Here is a 14384-nt window from a genome sequence, read left to right as displayed (position 1 = left end):
CTCAAAGAACCTGAGCACAAAGAACTTTATAGAAATATATTTGTGGGGGGAGGTGGAGTAGGGATATACTAGTGGTAAATTATATTTTCAAGGCTGATCAGTGTTCATTTCATATGCAATTGTGTTTAACTTATGTTAATTTCCACTTAAACATTTTTTTAAAAATTTGAAGTATTGACATATTTGCTGGCTCATTTAACTATCACAATAACTCTTTGAAGTTTCTCTTATTCTCTTTGCAAATTCATAATCAGGATTTAAAATTAAACTCTTCCATGAATTTTATGAATTTGTCCTATCTTACTTTCATAATTTCATATTTCCATAGCACTTTTGTCCATATATTGATTGCTATCATCATATTACACTGAGTTATTCATTTCTAGAATCTATATCTTTCTATGTAATGAATTCTCAAGATAGGCTTCATGTACATACTGATATTTATCACCTAAACAGAGTCTGGCCCTATTACATTTGAATCTGTGTCAAATGAATAAATGAATGAATGAATGAAGTCTATTTGACAAAAAGAAACCTGAGGCCCTGGAGTAATTAAATGGTTTACCCAAAGCCACAAAGATGACAAGGAGAAGTACACTGGCCTTTCGATAACAGATAAAGCTCATTGTCAAATATACTATACTTTAGTCATGGGTTTACATTCTTAGATCTGCTATGTGAACTTAATATTTTTCAAAGCATCTAAGTATGAGACATTTAAAGTTTCCAACTTAAATAAAGAGCCCAGTAAGCTCTCTGTTTTGTTTTGCACGTTTCATATCCTTCTGTGTAAATGCATTTCACATTAGCTGATCTAAGGCCGAGCAGCATGATTATATAAACAGCAGTACAAAGCAGTGTCATGCAGCTAAATGGGATGCCCCCTTGTACCGCAGCAATCCTTAAGGGCTGAGGAATTCAAAATAAAATAATCACTTCAAATGATATTTTGAAATTTTCTCACAGGAAAATTTTCTTCCATAAGTACTGAGTTGAAAAGATTGATTTGGGGGTACGTAGGTGACTCAGTAGGCTAAGCATCTACCTTCAACTGAGGTCATAATCTCAGCATCCTGGGATAGAGCCCTCATTGGGCTCTCTGCTCAGCAGGAAGTCTGCTTCTCCATCTCCCTCTGCCTCCCACTCATTCACTCTCTCTCTCTCTCTCTCTCTCTCAAGTAAATAAATAAAGTCCTAAAAAAAAAAAAAAAAAGGAAAGGATTCATATAGTAATAGAGACACTGAGGAAGCTGTTTTTAGTTAGTGGTTCATTACATTAATGGCTTTGTAAACCAGGTAATTGTAACTCTGGATAAAATGCTATTCTTTTTTGGGGTATTGGATCAAGAGAGTTTTGGCAAATGTTAGAGATAAGTAAAAGCCACAAGTCTTACACTTGACTTTCAGAAATGTAGATATGTATTCTCCATAAAAGTGAGTCAACCAGAATCTAGCCACGAGGTGGCAAGGAGTAAGGAGTAGACACAGATCAAATGGACAAAACCAGGAGATATATAATAAAATATAAAAAGATCTGCATATGTCTAGTTCTAGGGTGGTGATTTTTGTTCTCTGAATTTTTTTATAATCCTTTCTTAGGATAGGATCTTAGAAGATAGTCTCTAGGGTCTGGTTATCAGGATCCACTCTGAGGTTCCTGTGTGTTTCTAATTCAGGAATACATAAAGGAAGCAGTAGATGTAGATGTGATCCAATTAGTTTGTGACCTAGGGCAAGTGACCTGGCTTCAATACTCCTCCATTTTCTATCTTATAGACTTGTTGTGAGGAGCCAAAGAAAAAACTGATATAAAGTAGTCAATACATCCAACCTCATGCAGTATGGCAGGCAGTAAACTTGCCTCAATTTGCCATAGATACTAAATGTAAAAAAAGAGACAAAGGATTCAGAGAAAAATTCTTCCAGCAATGCAAGTAGCATGAGCATCAGCAAGGTTACCACAGTTCCCCCACCCCCAAGCAGGACAGAACAATGGACCTTGACAGATGCCACACATTAAGCAGATTTATGTTGCTGCTGAGAGATTTGGATCTTATGGAGACCCCTGCTTTTATAGCAAGCAATAAGCAAGCCAGATGCACAACAATCCTGAGAAACGGCTGAACTGGAAGAGAAGTCAGGATCTTTCCATTTTGATACAATCAGCATAAATTTTAGGAGCACAAAAGGCCCATGGAGGACTGCTCACAACAGATATTACTTAGAAAATATAATGCATCATTACCAAACAGAAATAAAAGTCTGACTGCACAGAAAAGTGTAAATATATCTTCATAACAGAATTATTCAAAATAGCCAAAAAATGAAAACTACTCAAATGTCTATCATCTGAAAGATGGATAAATAAATGTGATATATCTGTAAAATGGAATATTATTCAGCAATAAAAAGAATAAAGTAGTGGCACATGCTGCACATGAATAAAACTTTAGAATATTACACTAAGAAGCCAGTCAATAAAAGATCAGGTATTGTGATAATTCTATTTGTATTAAATGTCCAGAATAAGCAAATATAGAGAGACAGAAAAATCATTTGCTGCCTACTTCTGGGAAGTGTGAGATAGTGGGAATTGGGGAAATGACTACTAATAGATATAGGATTTATTTTTTAATGTGATGAAAATGTTTTAAAATTGGATTGGATTGGATAACTTTGTATGTACCTATTGCTATATTTCTCCACACTGAGATACATACACACTGAATTGTAGTCTTTAAGTTAATGGGTGACTTTTGTGCCATGTAAATTACATCCCAATAAGGTCTTTTTTGTTTTTTTTAAGTACTCATTAAGATGTCAAGTGTGTTGGATTTTCTGTGTCAACTCGATATTGCCACCACTGCGTTATAAGGTATTGCAAAGCAGAAGCAAAGAACTACGTTTCCCAGAATCCTCATTTGATTCCTTTTAAAAAAATTTAAATTCATTTATTCATGAGAGACAGAGAGAGAGAGAGAGAGAGGCAGAGACACAGGCAGAGGGAGAAGCAGGATCCATGAAGGGACCCCGACGTGGGACTCGATCCTGGGACCTGGGATCACGCTCTAAGCCAAAGACAGAGGCTCGTCGAAGAGCCCCCCAGATGACCCATCTGCTCTTTTGATTCCTGTTTAGAATATGCCAATGAGAGACTTCGCAGTGATACTTGTAGGTGGAAGAGAAGGAAAGATCATGATTTTACAGAGGCAGTTGCCACCAGAGGCCTGAGGTAAGTTTTTCTTTAGCTAGCTAGATCTTGATTGCCTTTATCTCAGAATAATTCACATTCCCAAATGGCATGTTTTGGGGCCACACATGTACTGTTCCCCCTCCATATAATCTCCTACATGCCTAAAGGAGGTCCAGGAAAGCAATACCATATAGAGAGGAAGCTATGACTGCATTTCCATTTTTAATTACATCATAAAACTTTGAGAAAAATTTGAAAAAGGAATGAAAAGTAAGGGAGATTAAATCCAAATTCACATTCAAGATCACTCCAGCTGTGTAATGAGTGATAATCAATAATCAACTTCTCCCACTGTGTTTATCCAATTCACTGCAACTTGCTAATCGAGAGGGATTGCTCTCTGTTAAGAATGTTTGGGTCTTGATATTCAGTCAGACATAAGAATCTTCTCACTATAAGAAAAAAAAATAGGTAATGGAGACTCTGGGGCATATTGGGAAATAAAGGGAAGCTATTAAGTTGGTAATTTTATGCAGAAAGAAATCAAAGCACCAGAAGAGAAAGAATAAGAAAAGGGTAAGACTTTCAGGAAGTGCCAAGCTGTCTCCTGTGATCCTTTTACATAACAAATACAACTTTCTTTTACTTAATCAACAATGTAGAGAGTAAATACTAGGATGACTATACAGGAGCTGAACATAGTAGAAAATATTGTTGGGGGGAAAAAGAGAGAACTTGCTGATAATACAGTACTTGCAAAACAAGCTTGTGCTATTTCCCTCTTGACACCGCGTCTGTTGTCTACCAGGGCAATCATATCCAACAGTAATTGTCTAACAATTGTTCCGTACTGAGAAAATACTTCTGATTACAGACATTAACACGTTTAGGCATTAAACCTCCTCACTGTAATTACCCTTGAGCTTATTCTCACAAATGAATTAATATGCTGATCACTTGGACTAATACAACCAGCAAAAGGGTGATGAATTGCTTCCAAATCAGATAAAATGAAGCATGACATCATTTAATTAATTTCTTGGAAGTGGGGGGTTGATACAGAAAGAAAACATTTCCATGGGGGCTATCCTGCCAGAATGGGGTGTGAAGTAGAGGCAGGAAGTAGAGAAAAGAAGATGAAACACAATGTTACTGAAAGCTTCCTTGTTTTTGAGCAAGAGGGTTTGCATACTCCCACTTACCACTGGGGACAGTGATAATCTTGTAGCCAATTGCCCAGCGTGAGGCAATCGAGTGGCCCAGTGGATGGTCTTAGAAGGCAAAATGTGCCCGATTCTCCACTCCGAGGCTGAAAATAATCTGCCTTACTAAATGGCTAGCTTGAACTAAAAGGATACAAATATCAAAAACTTGGTTCTGGAATAAAAATGAAACAAACAAAAAGCAAAAACACATAGAATAAGAGATGTGCTAACAGGTATGATTAAGACACAAAATGAATTCTCCATCCTCACTCATACCCCGCAAGTAAGGAAGAGTGGGTACGCAACAAGGTGGCTGGGTAAACAGGTGGTGAACATTCCTGATAGTAATCGATCTTCCTGACTGCCCCCCCTCCCCCAAAAAGAGCTCAGCAAAGCTCTTGGCAAATCAATACTTTATTTAGTACGTGGTACTTTATTTAGATCATGGCATGGTTTCTTCCACTATCTCTTTCCCATTTCTGTCTTTGGAGAAGCTGGAATCGCCTTGCTAGGAATTTTTAAAGAAGAAACATGCTTGATTTACTGTGGTTTCCTCCAAACTTTATGTGAAGTTATTTTTGAGATGCAGAACTCAAACGGAGAATACCTATTAAAAGTGCCATTGATAATGAGACAAAAACTTGAGATGTCTGGGCTATCACTATGTTCTTGTCTTTGATAGAAAAAAATCATGTTTATGTTTTTATTACATCACAGTAAACAAAGGCTTAAGATTTTTTCAGCCATTTGTTTTCCCTTTTTGAATAGCAGTGAGCAACTTTGCAAACAACGGGCTCTCAGCATTGCTCGTTAATGAATTAATGAATTAAATTTATATGTGTGAGAGTATGAGCTCAGTAATCGTACAATCTGGTTTAAATCTAAGCTACTCTCTGTGTGACTAGACAACCTGTTTTGAGTCTGCATTTCCTCAATTGTAAAATGAGCTCAATCTCATCTACAGGCCTGGGTGAGGATTGGATGTAGGAAACATGAAAAGTAGCTTGCATCCAATAAATATTGATTTTTTTCTTCTCATCAATTGTTGAAATCGCCAATGTTTATTGTTAGCATGATTCTGTTCATTCAACATGTTGATCTCACCTCCGTGCAAACACAGCCACTCCTACGCCCACACACACCTCCCTCCCTAACATCCTTGTGCTCCCATTCTCACCGCCTTCAAACATTTTTTATAACAGTGAGAATAATCATCCTAAAATATAAATGGGACTTGTCACATTCCCCACTTTAATGTTCTTCAGTTATCTGACTTTATACTTATAATGAAACCCAAACTTCTTTCCATTCCTCCGATCATTGACTCTACCATCTCAATTTGTCCCACCTAAGCCCTTTGATTTAAACAGTAAAGAGAAAATAAAGGCGAAGAGTCTCAAAAATTGGCAGAGAGTGGAAAACTTTAGTGTCCAAGAAGGAGCCCCATTTGGCAGAGTCCCAGCTCTGGATGAAGAGGTTGATCAAGAGAGAAAGGTAGATTTTATAAAGTCAGAGAGAGAGAGAGAGAGAGAGAGAGAGAAAGTTAACATTTCAAGACTATGTGAGAAGAGCAAAGCCTCTAGTAGGGAGGCTGGGGGTTGGTGTGGTCTTGCGGGTTCAGGTGAGTGCTGTGGGCTGTGTGCTTCATGCTAAGCATGTAGAGACCCTACCCAGGGTGGTGGTGTCCAGCTGCCTCTGCTACGATATTGCCATGCCCGAGTCAGCATGATGGTGTCCAGGCAGGTCTGCTCCACGGCTCACAGGCTGGGTGGCCAGGTCAGCCTTTGTCACAGCCATTCTGACCTTCTTTCAGTTCTGGAATGGCATTGCCTACCTTGAGGCTTTTGGAACATTATTCTGCTCTTCACATGTCTCTCTACTTCTCTTTCTTCAGATCTTACCTAAAATTTGACCTCCCTAAAGAGGCTTTCCTGACCACCACTTTATCTCTTCCTATCATTCTTTACCTCAGCTCATTTTTTTTCACTGCACTTACAATAATGAGTAGCCATTCTACTTATTCACTTATGTATATATGTATTACACATGCATGCTGGCATATACATAGGTCTCTATTTGTCTATTTATTTGTTAGTCTCTATTCTATTAGGCTGTAAACTGCATTGGAGGAGCGAGCTACAGAAGAAGAATAGGATCGTTTTTCACCTCATTTTCCTTAATTCAACAGGCCAAAGGAAAGCTATGAAGACTGAATGAGTGTCAAAAAATCTAGTTATATTTAATTCATTGGTATTACACAAAGATGCCACTCACATTCTTCAGGGGTATTATCGGTGGATCAAAATGAATATTCCTTTAGTAAAAAGCCTAAAACTTCATTTTTGTATTCATAGTGTTAATATTCATATATTTGTATGCAGTCAGCCTTTGGAGCAAGCAAATGTCCTCTAACTGCAATTTCAGACTGGTCAAGGTAACAGACCTTTTTCATTAAGTACTTCCAAATTTCTAATCTATCCATGAACGTGAAAAATCTGTGCTAATTAAAGCCTGTCATATAGGCCAATAGTGCAGAGAGGACCTGGGAGGTCCCTAAAATTTAAAGGAACAGCCTCCGCATTAAACAAAACTAGTATTTTCTGTACTATGATGCAAGCTGTTGCTTCATTCTGGTTTTGTTACCTGACTTATGAGCCACTGTTTAAATGTTCAGTAAGATTTTCACCTTGTAAAATGTTGATCAATTTTTGTAGCTAGGAAAAGGGAAACTACTCAATATAGAGAACATTTGCTAGAACAAATGTAGTGGGTAAAATCCCCACTTTTTTACATCATGCTTTCCTGTGCCCCAAGGATTTCAAACCTAAATGTCTTCAAAGGTCTGGCAGAGGGATTTTGTTTCTTACTGGCAGCTGGGCTATGCAAAATGAAGAGCTCTGAGCTAGCTAGGGGTAGTCATTGTCACTTTAGTAAAATCTTGCCATCAAAAATAAATCCATGAATGCAGTTTTGTCCCATTTTCTAATTTCTCAGGAGAAATTAGAAATCAGCCAGATATCAAAAATTTTCAAAAATTGTATATATATAATGTAAAACATAAAAATTATGCATATATATATTATATATATAATGCTGGCAATTATAAAAATGCTTTAAAATATTACACCGACCGGCAATAGCGGTCTGTGGGTTGAGCATTCTCTACTAGTTTGTGGCCTCTGTACTAAATCATACTTTCATTCTCTAGAGCTGCACTGTTCATTAGAAGTATAATGTGAGTCACATATGTGAAGTTTTCTAGTAGCCACATTAAAAGAAGTAAAAAGAACCAGGTAAATTTAACATAAATAATGTATTTTACTTAACCTAATATATCTGAAGTATTGTACTTTCACCACATAATCAGTATAAAAATTATAGATAGTATATGTTACATTCCTTTTATTATACTGCATCCTTGAAATTTGGAGTGCATTTTGCCCTACGGTGCATTGTACAACACTGTACAACAATTAACAATAAGTTATGCCATGCTCTATATATTATGCTGTGCTCACCGCTAGTATAGCTATCATCTCTGTTTTATTTTTAATGGCCACATAATATTCATTACATCCACAAACCATAATTTATTTTTTCAGTTCTTGCCTGTTAGACATTCAGGTTGTTCATATTTTTCATAAAATAAACCATATCATGATTGGTATTCTTATACAAAGTTTTTCTGAGGATAAATTTCCGGAAGTTAATTTTTGAGTTGAAGGGGCCAAAAAAAAAAAAGGTCTTAAGGAGCTAAAATGTCAAAGTTTATGCCACTGCCAATTTACATTCTGATTTATATTTTATGTGAAAATCCCTTCCCTTAATCTGACCATAACTTCTATTTTTAGTGTTACTAGTCTCATAGGAAAAAAAATGCTGCCTTATCATTTTCATTTATATTTGCTTTATTATACTTTTTGAATATTTTCATGTTTATTAGCCAAATGAATTTTTTTTGCAAGATAGAATCATTATTCTCATTTTGATGCATTTCTTCTAAAAACAGCAATATTAGATAAAATACAGGTGGAAACACAAGAAATGGTTGGGTTAAATGCAAATTTATGAAGATATATATGATTAGGAAATTTCCCTTTGCTCATTTTTCAATCTTTTAAAAAAGATTTTATATATTTATTTGACAGAGAGAATGGGGGAGAGGGGGAGTGGCAGGTAGAGGGAGAAGTAGGCTCCCCACTGAGCAAGGAGTCCACTTGGGGGCTCTATCCCAGGACCTGAGCCAAAGGCAGATGCTTAATCAACTGAGCCACTTAGTCACCCTACTCATCCTTAAATCTTGTATTGATACTTACACTATTGATTTGTCAGAATTGTTTGCATATTAAATTATAAACCTTTAACTTATCATATATATTGCAAATCATGATTTCCAGTTTAATTTTTTTATTTCTTTTTTTTCACTGTATGCAAGTTTTGCTTTTCATAATATTGGATCAAATTTCTCAGTCATTTCCATTATGTTTTTTTTCTTTGGTTTATGGTTAGAATTTCTGCAAAATTATTTAAAATTAAGCTTATTTAAATTTGTTATTTAAAATAAATATCTTCGTGGCCCCTGGGTAACTCAGTCAATTGAGTGTTTGACTTGAATTTTGGCTCAGGTCATGATCTCGGGATTGTGAGATGGATCTGGAGTGGATCTATGCTCAGGAAAGTCTGCTTGACATTGTCTCCCCCTGCCCCTCTCCCTACTCAAGTCCTCTCTCTCAAGTAAATAGATAAATAAAATCTTTAAAAGAATAAAATGAAATATAATAAATATTTTATTTATATAAAATTATTTAAATAATTAATTATTAATGTACCATCATAATTTCTCAGTAATTCTTCTATGAAGGCTTAAAATAAAGAGAATTTTAGAGTCACTAGTAATGTTTAGGGATTGCAAAGTGAGTTTTCACTTGCAGAAAACAACTAAGATTCATAGTGCTTTTGATAGCAGCCAATGTTTTTCTAAAAACAACTGCACTGCACCATTTTCTAGATTAGCATAGTAGGTCAATATTAAAGAAAAAAGTATTAAGAAACAGTTTCCATTTTGGTGATGGGTCATAACAACTATATTTCTTTTGCTTTTCATAGGAATTACTCATACAGCAAGGATGATGAAAAATGGAAACACAAATTCCAACTTTGTTGAAATTAGAGGGAAAAATAGGTGGAAATTGTATTATAATAGTTGAAGATTAAACAGTGGGCAAAAGCAAATAGAAGAGAGCCATGAATGCAAATCTCAGAAAAAAAAAAAAAAAACACTTTTGTAAATCTCAAATCTGCAGTTCTCCAAAGTGAAATGCATATACCAAAGCAAAACATAGAAAGTTCTATTTGCAGAAGAAGGAACTACATGTATGGGGCTGATTTATGGAACTTCTTTATTATCAGTTTGGTTCTGAAAAGCAGAAAAAAAAATGAGTTGAACAAGAAGAATTTTTTAAATGCTAAATTTCAGGTAATAACTGAGCCTATGTTGAAAGTTAGGGAAGTAGGGAAGGTGTTTTATTGAAGTTTGAAGCTGTCTGCCTTTCACCACAGCTAAAGAGAAGGAAAAAAAAAATGAAAAAAGCTAACTCATAAAAATTTCTTGTTAGCCAAAATTTCAGTTCCAGGTCGTTCATTACAGCAGCTTTCTGCAAATAGCTGGTCCAGGAAAATTCACCTTATTGAAAGATGATTGGACAGATCTATGCAGAGTCAATACAAACACACTACTAAAAAAGTTATAGAAACAAGTAGAAAACAAGTGAACTGAAAACTACTCAGAAGAAAAATTTGCCATAAGTAGATGAAAAATATTGCATTTTCTCATGAATTATAAACTTGTGACTACCTCTGTAAAACAAGAGTATAAAGTATAGATACAAAGATTCAAGAAATGGATGGTGAGAAAATTGAAGGAACTAAAATATAAGCTGACAGAACTTAGACATAAAATGAAGAAAAAAATCAAAACTTTGCACAAAAAAATCGCAGCAGATTGAGAAAATTACAGGAGACACTACAGAAAACACAGTAAGGGGCAAAGAGGAAAAGAATGATTAAGTAAAAGTGAACAGAAATAGTTTTAAAGAACTAGATAGAAAAATATAGATAGGAGGAAAAACAAATGAGCTCTAATATATGAATAGAATTCCCAAAATAGAAAAGAACCTGAATGGAGTAGGGAATATAATTAACTTAAAAAAAAAAGGAAATGTTTACAGAAATAAAAATAAGACATTTTAAATGTACAGGTTGAAATGGCCATACTATGCCCCAGGAAAAGTTAAAAATAATTTCAACATTAAAGATAAACAAAGACTAGTTTTAACAATCAGGGTGAAAGATCAATTCATTCATTTATGAAAAACAATCAGGATGATTTCAGACTTTTCCACAACAGCAGTCAGTGTTGAAAAGCAGTGTAATAAAACTTTTACTATCAGCAAGGGGGGAAAAATCTATGACTATACTATTATGTTAAATAAAATATTATTCAAACATGGAAGGTACATCAATTTTAAAACTGTAAGAGTTCAGAAATACCTTGTCTATAGGGCTTTTGAACTAAAGGATCATTCAAAATCAATCATAAAAGGTCTTTCAATGAGTGTTGAATCTATGTAATAATCCAACAAATGCAAAATAAATAAAGTACGAAGAAAAGGTAAATATGTGGGAAAATATAAGTGAATATTGACTATACAAATTTATAATCACAAGACTAATGGACTCAAAAACATATGTAGGTAGAATTAAAATATATGACAAGTCAGGGATGAGGTAAGTAGAGATGAGTGTTCTAAGGTTCTAGTATTATCAGAGAAGTGGCAAACATAGTTTTCATTAAAATATCAATAACCAAGGATAAATCCTATAATCTCTTGAGTAACAACTAAGAGAATATATATTTTTAAAGATTTTATTTATTCATGTGAGACACACACACACACACACACAGAGGCAGAGACATAAGCAGAGGGAGAAGTAGGCTCCATGCAGGGAGCCCAATGTGGGAGAATATTTAGAAGTCCATACCATAACTGGGACACCTGGGTGGCTCAGTCAGTTAAGTGTCTGCCTTCAGCTCAGGTCATGATCTCAGGGTCCTGGATTTTAATCCACATTGGGCTCCCCACTCAGCAGACAGCCTGCTTCTCCCTCTCCCTCTACTGCTCTCCCTGCTTGTGCACTCTCTCTCTCTTTCTTTCTCTCTCCCAAATAATAAATAAATAAATAAATAAATAAAATCTTTTTAAAAAAGGTCTATAACTTTCGATTAATCAAAAGGAAATCAAGAAAATAAAGAAAAACAGGGTCAAATAAAAAATAGTAATATGGTAGACACATACAGGTGTATGACCAAATACATTAAATGTAAATGGATTTCATAATGCAATTAAACATCTTATATATCAACTTAAAGGAAACAAACTGCAAATAAGTATGGAACTCTGCTTTTTGGATTTTATTTTTTTGAAGTAGCATGGCGATAAGAATTTTGAAACTAATTTGTTTGTATTGCAAGAATTAGCTGTGGAAATCTGGCTGAGCACCAGGTTCTTACTGTGGAAGATGGGTGACACAGATATATGAAGAATTTTGCAGGTGGATTAAATGGAAAGTATCAGAGTAATCTCTAGTGTCCCTCTCTCATCTCGATATATACATTCATTGTAAATGGCTGAACAATGACACACAAGCAGTAACTTGAACGCTTAGCAATATATCCTCATTTCTAAATACTTTTCCTCAGTAAAGGGAAACAGGATACCTTAGAGGAGCAAATGATGCTTAAGCTGGAGAAAGGAAAGTAGAAGATAAACCTGAAACATCTTGCCATGTAACAAAGCCAGTAGTGTCCTCACTACTAGGAGAAGAAAGGTGGATTTATGTGTTTTTGCTGAAGAGATGATGTTCCAGGATAGAAGAGCCAGGTTGAAAGTGTTCCCAAATATCAAGCAATATGAGCATAAAAAGAAATAAGAACAGTAATGAGTTATAATACTCTGAATAAAATAAGAATCCATGAGCTCATTCTGATAGTAAATACGTGAATAATATGAAGGTATTCCTTATAGTGCAATGTTCACCACTCTCAATCCATGATACTTCTAGTGGATAAAATATAACTAACAACATATGACTTAAGTAAAATTAGATGTATCTAATAGGTGCTCCTTGGTTACCAGGGGTTATTTGGTGGATATATGTCAAACCTCAGATTCTGGAAAGAGAATACATCTTATTCTTTTTTTTTAAATTTATTTTTATTTATTTATGATAGACATAGAGAGAGAGAGAGAGAGAGAGAGAGAGGCAGAGACACAGGCAGAGGGAGAAGCAGGCTCCATGCACCAGGGAGCCCGACGTGGGATTCGATCCCGGGTCTCCAGAATCGCGCCCTGGGCCAAAGGCAGGCGCCAAACCGCTGCGCCACCCAGGGATCCCAATACATCTTATTCTTATGGGTCCCCAAAATGACTTTACGTTAGTAACCCAACATTTGTATACATTCTCCAAATGTAGAAATTATATATTACTTGATTTCAAAGCTACAAAATTATAAATTATTACAAATTCAGATAACAAAAGATTATATTTCAGGGGTCAGAAGGTAAGCAGTTAAATTAAAAAGCAAAAATATGGAAAATAATAATTATAATAATAATAAATACTTTTGGGGATACACTCAATGCAATGCTTAAAAGAAATTTACTTCTGTTTAGAAATACTTACTGCACTTATATTAACAAGTCAGAATAAATATTAATAAAGAAGTTAAGTTTTCCAATCAAAAGGTTTGGGACAAAACCAATAAACTAAAAGAGAAAGTGAGATTAAAGCTATTAAAAGATGCTTAGTATAACTCATAGTAACATTCATTTAGATTAAAATAACCCTGTTATGTGATTTCTAGCTAGCCTAATTGGAAATGCCTAAAAGTTTGTTAACTACGTTGTTGGTGAGGTATAGAGAAACCAGTTCTTTCTTACTTGCCAGTGATGGGTATGAAATGCACCTTGACTAATGCCAGCACAAATTACTAACACATCTCCTTTGATAGAGCAATTCCACCCCTAGGTGTTGGTCTCATGACTACACAGCATGTTTGAGAAAGACTCCTGTGAGGTTGTGTGTTGAAGGTTGTTTGTAATACAAAAGACCAGAAACAACCTAAAGGTCTATCAATAAAGAACGGGTTAAATAAAATATGTGGGGCATCTGTCTGTGCAATGGAATACCACCCAACCAACTCCATGAACAGGAAAGTTCTTTTTACAGTGATACGGAACAATATCCACTTTAGATCACTGACTCTAAGAAGCAATTGTGTAGAATAGATGTAATCAAAATCTACCTTTTGCCAAAAGAAATCTAAAAAGTATATATTTTTATTTTATTGACATGAAGAATATTCCTAAAATAGTTTTTTTTAAGAAACTGTTAACAACAGCTGCCTCCAAGGAGAGGATTTCCGAAAGGATATGGTGTGTACACTTTTATGCTCATTTAACTTGTACTGAATAAAAATAAGTTAAGATTATGATTATATTTAAAAGAACGGAAAGCAACAAAAATGATGAAGTAAATATATTGGTTTATCATATCTTATATTCAGGTAGTAGAATGTTTTCTCTAGCACCTGGGAAATGCGCTAAAAGCAATGGAGTTAATTAAAATGCCCTCTATAAGTTAAAAAGTGAGTAAACAAGCCCAGTGGGCCCATTTTCCTTTAAAACTCCATTATTATGCACTTGAATAAATGCTAATTAATCCCTTAGAATAAGGTTCATCCCTGAAATGTCACCACCTATATGTTACCACTACCAGTTTATACAGTATTTTAGTGTGTTAATTGAAAGAATGTTGTATGATGCACTAATTTAGCCCATGGCTTGTTTCTAGGTGAAATGTACTTTCATCATTGCTATTCATATTTGGTAGGCTTTTAATATTTAAGAAGAGTATTCTCAGTA

This window comes from Canis lupus, chromosome 37, assembly GCF_011100685.1.
Source record: "Canis lupus familiaris isolate Mischka breed German Shepherd chromosome 37, alternate assembly UU_Cfam_GSD_1.0, whole genome shotgun sequence".
NCBI classification, from domain to species: domain Eukaryota; kingdom Metazoa; phylum Chordata; class Mammalia; order Carnivora; family Canidae; genus Canis; species Canis lupus.
The sequence above is the reverse complement of the archived record's forward strand: the minus strand, read 5'-3'. Positions refer to the sequence as shown.